Raw genomic sequence first — 11,468 nt, forward strand, 5'->3', positions numbered from 1 at the left:
TTTTTTTAATAATCGAGGTCTATTTTTTCGATGTTCCGTATGGCGTTTGCACGTGAGATTCGCAATATCTACCGCAAATATTATATTATGTAATATAGGATTACGACACGTTATTCCATATCGATGTTTGAAATAACGATTGCGTATTATCGAATAATAGACAAGTACATGCTGTATTGAAACGTTGTACATGAAGTAACAAATATCCCATTTATGATATTATTATAAATTAAATTAATATGGTGTGTGTGATATATTAGAATATGTGCATAATATTTATTTATTTTTTTATATTTTAAATGAGCCTCAACAACAAAGGTTATTGGCCTTCAACATTAATATTTGTTTACACAAGAATGAATCATTAACCATAATATATACAAAACAAATGTAATAATATGAACAAAAAAGGATTGAGATATATCTAGGTTAAATAATTTGATAATATAGTTTAGTTTGCTTTAAATAACTGATTAATTTTTCAACGTTGCTTGGCTGGGGACTTAGGGCTTCTTCCAGATTGTCTTCTATGTTGAGCTTGGTTCTGATGTCGGTGAATTTACGGCAGTGGCATATTAGATGTTCAACCAATATTTATTTATTATTACATCAAATCGTATTTATCGTACATGGTACATTTGTGTCGAACACTCGCGGATAACCAATAAAACGTTTTAAGTCATCGGCGTAATCATATCTGCGGTAACTACAATAATAATAACGGTACAATAATAAAATGTTACATAAACCTAATGTGGTATTATGTGTATGGGAAAAACAAGAGGTCACGAGGGGTATATAGTTCTTTTATTCACCACTTATAACAACATAATTATGTCTCCCGACATCAATTTTGGTACCTATAATACACCTATTGCACAATATACACTTACATATTATTATATTAAACAGCACTAAATATAAAATAATAATATACATTGTGCTACACGAGATCGTACTCGCATTAATAATAAAGCTACTAATAGCTATAATATTGTAATATTGTTTTTTTTTTTCACTATCGATTTAAAATAATAAAATATCATACTATTATATTATTATTATAATATAGGTGTATATGTATAATATTATATATTTATAAGTAATTGCGAAGGTTAAATGGTTTGTATGAATAAACGGGAACGGAAACTGCTTAATTCCACTAAAGTCAGAGTAAGACCAATTATTGAGATAATGTTTTTGTTTGCTGGAAAAGAGATGATCTTTTATAGGGTGGCTTTTGCCACAATTTTGTAATTGTTTTTCTAAAACCTGAGCATTTTTAAAGATTTGTGAAATATAAAATGTTGAATACGTATCTATAGTTTAGTACAAGGTTTAATAGCTTTATCCTTATCAGAAAGTTACATATCATCAGACTATAACAACAATTTAGTATTATAATTCAAAAAATCTCGTTGTATAATAACTCAGAAATTGAACCCTATATAGTAAACCTAAGGGAATTTTAACGGTTATTATTGTTGCAATGTGTGATGTAAAGGTATATTAGCACCTGTAAGTGCAGCTCATTCAATAATAATAAGTGTCTCCACTTTTCCATTTTCCCGAACGATTATTATTATTAAAGCAGCGATATTCGGGTTTTGCGGCAGATTCAAAGTGAATAGGTTTAAGATTTATTGTAAATTGTCCGGAAGTTAACATAACTTCCGGAAATTGGCGAATAAATTCGAATCGCGACCACGGTGATGACACGGCCAGATGCAATCTTCAGCGTGTGTTCCATGTATAAAAATATTACATGCTTTGCATAAAAATTTTTTATATTGTTTTCCAAAAATATCTCACGCTCGAAAATGTTCGGCTTTGATTAAAATACTAAAATATACACAATGCGTATAATATACGCTATGCGCGGATTGTATTCATATTATGCAGTAGAATATAAAGTGCACGAAAATTAGTTGTGTAATACCCAACAATGAATACAATTTATACCAATCTGACCTATTATCTAAATGGGTCATAATAATATGTAACACTTTATATTATTATATAGGTACAATACGTCGGCGGCAGCGGCAGCGTCGGCGGTGTATTATAGCTGGTTTATATACCTGCACAGGTTATTATATATATTATTATATATACTTAAATGTTTTTCGGGAAAAAAGTAGTTGCTCGTCGGTCAAAAATTAAGTGAATATTATTCATACCTATAATATATAATATGATGCGTAAATGCGCGAAAATAACATAAAAACCGTACAGTCATCGTGGGTGCCGTGTATAAAATAATATTTAGAACAGGTCAGAGTTAATGAACTCTGTGAATTATTATATCGGGTGCGCATTCGGACGACCGGGAGAACAATAAAAAATCGTACGCACAAAAAAAAAAACTAATATAATAAAACCGTATAATTATAATAATATAGTTCTGCCGCCGTAGCAGTCTTTAACCCCAAGGTCCCATGCATCACTTGATCGGGTGCCAATATTTCTCTCCTTCTCACTCTCGCTCACTCTTTCCCACCTCGTCTAATGTATAATACACACACACACACACACACACACGCGCGCGCATGCGGATGTAAGTATTTTTTTTTAGCCATATGATTTTTACTAGCGGATGATAATATGTGTGATAAACCGGATACGGTCGTGACGGCGTCGTTGTCGTTGTCGTCGTCGTCGTCGGCGGCAGCGGTGCCAACGGCAACGGAGGGGAGAAATCGATAGAAAAAAAATGCGTGTGCGTCGCCCCTCTGTATATTTAAATCATTATATATGTATAAAAGTATTATGAAGTGTGTGTGATTTTTTTCTCAGACGGACAATGGACTATACATGGCATATATTATACGAGCTGCCTATAATAATGCGTACGCACAAACAAGGATCATATTATTTTATAGTATTATAATGTGTATAATTTTTTATAAATATTAAATACAAATTTTTTTTCTTCATTTCATTCGTCAGCATTTTGTATCATAATAATTAAAATACTCCGCGGCTGATTGTTGTTAAACCTTTAACGCTTTCGAAATAAATCTGCAGATAAGATCGACAGCAGTCGCCGAACGCCGGCGCGCCGTGTTATATTTCAAATAATACGGTGCACTTGCAACGGTTTGTGATGGAGGGGGGGGGGAATAAACATTTACACCATATGGATTGGATCGTTTTAAATAACGCTCTCGATTACCAGAAAAAAAAAATAACTCGTCATGTTGCATTACACTACACATACCTACGCAGGTATATATTATGTTATATCGTGCATTATACATAAGGATCGAAATGGACGTGCGGATATAATCACGCGTCAAAACTGATATGAATATTTACGAATGAAATAGCAACAGTTTTCGGTATATATATTTTAGCGGTTTTACCAATATAATATTTAGATTTTTTTCGTTTTTAATACTAAATTTCTTGTCTTTTAGATGTTCTGATGCGGCGAGGTCGACGGTTTTAGCGTCTAATATATCATCATGTTGTTTGGAGATTTGCTTATTGATTTTGGATTAGAACACTGCAGCTGTACAGAATTCGTGACCAACAATACTTTGTTAATTCTGTGATAAAAATAAAATTTGCATATTTGTACAGTATACATTGTTGCGCATTGAATGTCGTGTGTTTAGTACATTTCTATAGAGACATTTTAGTCATTTTAGAGATCCAGCACTATATTTCTACATAATATTACCAACCGCATTGCGCACAGGCCACAGGCACTCATAATTTTTTGAGCACGGTTTAACAATGTTATTATCAACAATATTTACTTAATTAATAATAATATGTCAACGTATTGTATAGCGCGACTACAACGCGTTATTAATATATCTATAACGATGACAATTACTTATCACGGTAACAAACAATATATATTTTATAGGTGTTTTTTTGTCGTTATTTACAGCGAACCTATGATCTATATGACGTATAATATTATAAGAAAATCACTAACGGTAACCTAATGAGTAAAAATAACCCCTTACCCCCCACCCCAAAAAAATGCACACCATACTGTACCCTTATCTAGATCAAACACATAATTAGGTACGGAATGTCATACACTTACCAAACTCAAAACAAACGGAATACACTAAATACACTAAATACAACATATACATATTATCGTTCCTAATACTATTTTTATTTATTTATTTATTTTTTTAAGGCATCAACTACGTGGTTATTAGCCAGCGTTAATTTTTGATTTTCTCGTTGGGAATAACAGTTAGAAATTTCATTAAATTACTTAATTACTGCTATATTTTTACATGTATTCTTAGGCAGGTAGGTAATATTAATAAATTATACGATGGAATTTGGTTTCATTGATAAAATTCATTGGTTTTCTGGCCGTCTAGGGAGTAGGTGCAAATATCTGGTACACAAGATCATATTATCTCTCAATTATTACAGTGAAGTCTATTTTGTAAAATAAAACTTATTTCCCAAAGGCCTATCGTTTCGTCATTCGTGGGTATTTTTATTAATAATACGAAAATAAAATAAAATAATTATGACGGAGTATAAGTATATAATATTTGCTCGTACTCGTACATAAAGCTGTACCGCTTCAGCTCTTTATATATTCGCCCGCCCCCTCTTCGCCAGGGTCGCCCCAGGTGAGGGACGTTTCGCCGCGACGAACGCAAACGTGTAATTAAACCGTACTATGCAAATATATACAATAACACAACATAATACAGTAAGTATATATTATATATTTAGTTAGAGTGCTGCACGTTTACCGCCCCTCTTGCACCCGTTTCGCTACGGTTTTATATTCGCGATCCGTCCGCGGAAAACAATCGCGGATACGCATAACCCGTGATGTGCGTGCACACATATTATAATTATGTTTATGTATAGATAGGTACTACATATATATATAATTATATACCATCACATATTATAATGATTACAGAAGTATACCCATAATAGGACAATGTTCAGGTCGGTGGTGCGCATATACAGGTGCAAAGTATTTTCGTAGGGATGGAGCCTGGTGGGGGTGACATTTCGGTCTTAAAATATGAGCTGTCAATAGCGATTTTTAGGCGTGCCAAACGTTTTTGCCTCACCGTAAAAATGATTGAGTAAAACGCAGCATGTGCGTCTCTATACGATTTACAATAACCGTGATACAAAATTATATATATATATATAAGTTGTTATTGAGAGCTTATTCCGATCGCGCTTTAAACTTTACCTTTTCGAATATATTTTTCTTTTATTAAATAAAAAAAATACTCTAATGGAACTGCATTTGAATCATCTCGACTTTGCAGGAACTGTACGTTGTACGACGGAATTGAAGTACAAGAACTATAAAAAATCTAATAAATTTTAACGAAACAGATAAATTATAAATATACATTTGAAACACGTCGCATTGACATACACACGAAAAACCGTAGAGCATATGCCTACTAACCAATTGATTGCGTTCAAAACATTTTGAGGTTGATAGACCAAAATTGCAGTAAGTCATTCTTCGTGTGTGTATATATATATATATATGGATAAAATAGATTTACTAAAAGCCAACCATAACACCATTAAAGGCTGCTCTATTCGCTTTACTCGTTCACATGATCGCTCTTCTTTATTTCAATAATCATTGTATAAGAAATTTAACTTAAAACATATATCTGTGTGTGTGTGGGAGGAGGTGAGCGGCTTGGATCATGTGCGCAAAATGCCCCATTAATTCGGTCATGGGTGTACATAAGTACATAAGTGTGTTACATATATTATTAACCCCAAAATAAAAGATTATAGATACGCCTGCCATACGGTATCATAACAATTATTGGGTACAGGTTTGGTTTAGGAGTAGGTATATTATATGATGATATAAATCGATATGTTGTGATTCAAAAAGTTGCGTATACCTAGTGTAATAAAAAAATGCTATACATTCAATATCGATCGAAGCGTAGCGTATGTATAGCGTATTTGGTAAGTGGATGATAATAATAATTTAAGGTAAAATATATTATAAATAACGGGACGCTATATAGGCGAAAATGGGTGTACGTGGTGGGATAAAACATTTGGCAGCTAAATCCAGCGTGTAATGTCAATTTTGCCCAAATCGATTTTACTTTCGCATAGAGCACATTATTACATGTTTGTATGCACATACGTCATAATATATTATATATTAACGCGTATATTAAATTAGTGTTATTCCTTATAGTATATCCTTATACTCAGATTTTTATCATCCTTTCAATTATTGTTATGTTTACTTAGATAAAATCGTATTTGTGTGGTATTCACCTTATCTATAGTTTTCGTATCAATATGATGGTATATATTGGTCGAGAACAATAATTATGATATATACACCACAGTCAGATTATATCGTGTAAATTGCGAACATCGATCGTCAAAATGCAAAATATTGTAAATCGCATGCGGATGTGCAGAGAATATAATATATATATATATGTATTATTATAATAAATATATGTAGGTACGTGTTCCTATTTAGTTTTCGTATTATTTAATAAACTTGAACACTTGCCTATATTTGCACCTCATACTAGTATTTGATTGTATACTGTAATGTATACACATTAAGAGTGCATTACAACCACCAATCAAATGTTTAATCTTTGGTGAAAAATCTGAAATCGTGTTGAGTGCACCCAAAATGGTTAGGATATACAATATGCATACATGTATATGTACACACGAGGCATATTATAATATATACATACATGATATATCAATACATCATCATTATTATAAATACTTGACCTTCTAGCTGTTGGCAATATTATTACGTTTAATGTCTATCACGTTTTTAATGTTTTTATTGCCCGCGTGCTGCAGCGCTGCACTCAAGAAGGCTGAAAGTGTTACCTACCGGTCGAGTACTCGAGTTGTATAAACGTATAATATTAATATCCCTCTACCTATAATATACCTATAGGTAACGGATAAAATCTCGAGAGAGAGAATTAGCAGCTGCAGCAGTGTAATGAAATCATCGAACGACCAGTTGGATATGAAGGTTTGAATGTCCGTTTTCTTCTATTTAGGCGACCTGCTTTTGATGCAATGAATTTTAATCTAACGCCCGACTGACGAACGGACGAACAGCGTAAATTATATACACCTAGGTACAGAAAATGTTTTTTTTGACCGCTGTATAATGTCAACATATATGTATAGTACTTTAGGTTTGTTTACACGCATTTAACCTACGAGTTTTAACCGTACGAATGAGTATAATGATCATATTATTTTAAATTATATACAGTAAAAACGAATACAATGACGCAAATAGGTTGAAAATTCCATTGCAAATAAGAATTTCGCATGTATAGCTGGTAAAATATTATATTGTTATTTTACGTTTTGTAAAATGTCACGAACGAATGTTAGGAAAGTTTGAGAGAACAAAAATATTATGTTCAGGTTGTGGCAGTTATGATTAATTAAAATAAAAAAGTATATTAACTTTATAATATATATTATAATATAGATTATCGTAGAATATTCACGGAAATATACGCGTCGATTTTTGATAATATTATATTGTTAGTGCGTTAAAGAGCCGACTATTAATTCATGATGTACATGTCGTCTTCAAAACACTTATTAACACAGCATAAAATCAAATAATAAGACGATTTTAATAACAGTTAGTGCCTTTTGATAGGTATATATTTTATTGGACGGAAAAATATAATATTTTACGAGGAAAACAAAATAAAATATTAACACAGTACCGCAGCGGTGGCATATCTTATGAATACTATATGAAGTATGTATGTGAATTGATTTTGAAACTTATTCCGATAACATGTATGGAATTAATGTAACAGTACGCTCATATATATTTGAAATTAAAAATTAATCTCAATATTTCGATAAGCTTTGTAATTTTATATACACAATGATCATTGATGCCCTAACACTTAGCTCTACCAATTCAACTATAGATATCTACTAACTTCCACATATGCAGATGTATAGATTAATAATATATCAAGATGGTCTTAAACCTCTTATAAGAGCAGGACGTCGTAAACCCATGTATAATTGACTCCGTCTTAGTATTTAGTATGACGTTTAGATGGTATAGCAAGTTTTGTTTTAAATCTGATAATTTTTCAAATCACTCGAAGATTAAAATATAACATAGTCAATTGGATATTCCTCATTTAGTTATGACGTCCCCTTATAAATTTACTGAGTTGCAGTTCTAATCAAAATTTGATTCTAATGAAACTGTGTTCCTAAGTTGCTCTTTGATCTCCTACGACCATTGCTATCATGGAAAACCATGTTTGAATCAAAGGTAACCTAACCAATAGCAGTTGGGTTGAAATATTTAGTGCTGCATAATATAATAATATAAGACTTATAGTGACTTACTGTATATTATAATTAAGGTATATACCTCCACAAGCTCGTGATTGTCGCCAAACACGCCTACGGTGGTTGCCGCTCACTATAATAGGTAATATTGTAGGTAGGTATATGTTTAACAACAGATGTCACTACAATTTTTAATCATTTTATTATTTTATTATTGTAGTCTCGAAAACCAATCACGTAAATATATTATTATTTAAATAGATGTAAAATAGTAGATGTATTATTATTATTATTTAGGCATGGCGGCTTGACTATAATACTTCGGCCGCGAGTATATTTAATATGGTTTTTATTAAACAACGGTGATATTATAATAAATATCCATCCGCCACATCACCACGAACGATTATAATATACGTAATACGTATCGATAGAAAACTTGTCACGTACTTATTTATGTACGTTATTATAAAACCAATAAATACGATGTATTATACCTACTTACAATTTCAATGTATAGACGCATAATAACTATCTACAACTAACGATCTTTATGAAGTAGTACATGAATAAAGTCTAATAATTGGACGATCTCTGACATACTACGTAATTAATTTATTATTTTTGTTTGTTTAGACAGTCGGTATCATGGTAAAACTTCAAAGGATACAGCAAGTGTCATTTCATCCAAGGACTCGGATAGTCGGCCAAATGTAAACTCCTACATGAATAATATTTTTACTCGAATCATTATTAAATGTAAGCTCTTACACTAATAACCTTTTAAAATGTTTACCTGAAAATCAAAGATACTGTAATCTCCTACATAGACATTTTTACCTTTAAAAAATATGGCAATATTACTTAAATTCACGATTTTGAAGTTGAAAAGCTCAAAAAACTAAAAATGATCATATTCACTTTGAAATATTGAAGATTTCTCTGTATTTGATTCGTTAGAAAATTATATGCCATCTGACGATTAAGTCCAACAATATTGCGACTATTTATATGAAAATTATATTTTTTCGTTTTCATTATTTCCTCCAAAATTGTGGTCTTCTAATGATACTACTAATACATGTGACTCATTTAATTCAAGATTCAATAGTGGTTTTTATCGTCATCATCCAAATTTCCATTTTTCGTGAAAGTTTTGAAAGATGTACATACCGAAACAGCCATACAACACAACGTACTGACTTAATCAAAAAAATAAATATATACGGGGAGAAATTTCACGTTTAGAGGTTTTCTCCAAAGTATGCCACAAAAATTAATAAAATTAATTTTTGTTTTAAACGAATATGATTATGACTATTGTTTTATTAACATTTTTATTAACTACCATTTCTATATGCAGTTATGATTCCCAAAAAAAGATCGATCGGTAGTTTAAATAAGAAATTAGTAATTTGTTAATAGGTACCAATTTTAAAAATTCTTTCACCTTTACTAAGCAAAAAATGCGAGAAAATATTATGATTGAATATAGTTTAAGTCCTGTATTTTATATGAATGTGTTAAACATATTTAATGGCGATTAACTCTCGGAAGTTCGTCAAGGGAAGTTTTGAACATGGCTGGGTATTAAATAACGAATTAAACACAAATTTTGAGTCGTATAAAGTTGATATTTTTAATGTTCAATGAAGTGCACGGGGATCAGCTAGTAGTCTAATAATTGGACAATCACTGACGTACTAAGTATTGATTTATTTCTATAGCTTATAGAAAGTCCACATCAGGGGGGTATAGAGATGATAAGGAATAGGGAAAATCTGATTGGGTACACCGAGATCAAATCACTTTCTGAAGACCACATTGCCATAAAATATGAGTATTTACTAAGTACAAACTTGTGGTACACTACCAATAAAGTAAGTACTCATCTACATATTATAGTCTAATATTTGGAAAATCACTGAAGTGCTAAGTATTAATTTATTATTGTAGCTTTTAGAAAGTCCACATCACGGTGGCACACAGATGAAAATTAAAAGTGAAAATCTGACCGGGTAAACGGAGATCATATCACTTTCTGAAGACCACAATGTCATAAAGGACGAGTATACGGTAACAGAACCGCTATCTAATACACCAATGTGGTACACAACATGCTGAAGCAAGTACCCGTCTAAATTTTAGAGTCGTAGTTCTAGTGAAGTATACAATTAGACATTATAAGTTATCTTTCATTATTTTCACTATTCTGAACTTAATGCGCACTAAAAATTATTATAATACAAAATTTAAATAGCAATAATTGAAAATACGCTTTCCATGAAATATACCTCCAAAAATCTTCCTTTTTAGTTATAAATATCTATGTCTGTAAAAATACCTTGCATAAGATTATCCAGCGCAGTTTTACTTCCTAATACTTTATGGTATTTTATAACATTGCATGTATATGAAAATTACACACAAATTATATATATATATATATATATATATATATATGGCATAAGAAAATATATCTTTGAAAGTGAAAGACACTTTATTAAACCTGCTAATTATATTATTTTTCTTTTACTATAATAATAAAAATCATTCTGAACTTATTCAAAGCACATTCATATTCCGAGAAATAAGGATCAGTAACTCTCAAACAGTTAGAAAATCCTAACTTTAGTAGGATGGTGGATCAAAATTTTGAGATTATATCACCAACGGCGAGTGGATTATCTACCGAAGAAATAGTCTTGAGAAAAAATCGTGCAGCAATGGCAAAGTGCAGCTATGAGCATGTAGAACATGAAATATGTACCTACAACTTACTTATATTATAGATTATGATAGACACACCTCGTCGTTCAATTTATTTTTCATTATAGTTTATGGTTTTGATTTATTTTTTAACCCTGCTAAAGTGTTAAAAAAAATTAGAAAGATACTAAGATTGCAGTCTTAAGCAAGTAGAAAATTACTTAATTACAATATTGTTCAGGGCTTAATGTGGCACAGAAAATCCTAATAATGCAATGATACACAGTTTAAATTACCAAAATATGCATCTAAAATTGTTTTTATTTTCAAAAAAAAAAACAAACCCATTCTAGAACCTATACGTCATCATTATTAACATGTTAAAACGCCAATAACAATTGAAATGAATGATAATAATAACTGGTGGG

The 11,468-nt window shown here is 31.2% G+C and overlaps 1 long non-coding RNA gene across 1 annotated transcript; it reads left to right on the forward strand.

The window, feature by feature from the left end:
- Positions 1–9,856: 9,856 nt before the first annotated feature.
- Positions 9,857–10,433, forward strand: LOC149055676 (uncharacterized). The gene is made up of 2 exons (XR_016191790.1): positions 9,857–10,211; positions 10,288–10,433. It is a non-coding gene; the product is annotated as an uncharacterized LOC149055676 (long non-coding RNA).
- Positions 10,434–11,468: the final 1,035 nt, after the last annotated feature.

Source organism: Diuraphis noxia, unplaced genomic scaffold (assembly GCF_037042655.1).
Source record: "Diuraphis noxia isolate RWA-SAM2 unplaced genomic scaffold, SU_Dnox_SAM2 contig0004, whole genome shotgun sequence".
In the NCBI taxonomy this organism is placed as follows: Eukaryota; Metazoa; Arthropoda; class Insecta; order Hemiptera; family Aphididae; genus Diuraphis; species Diuraphis noxia.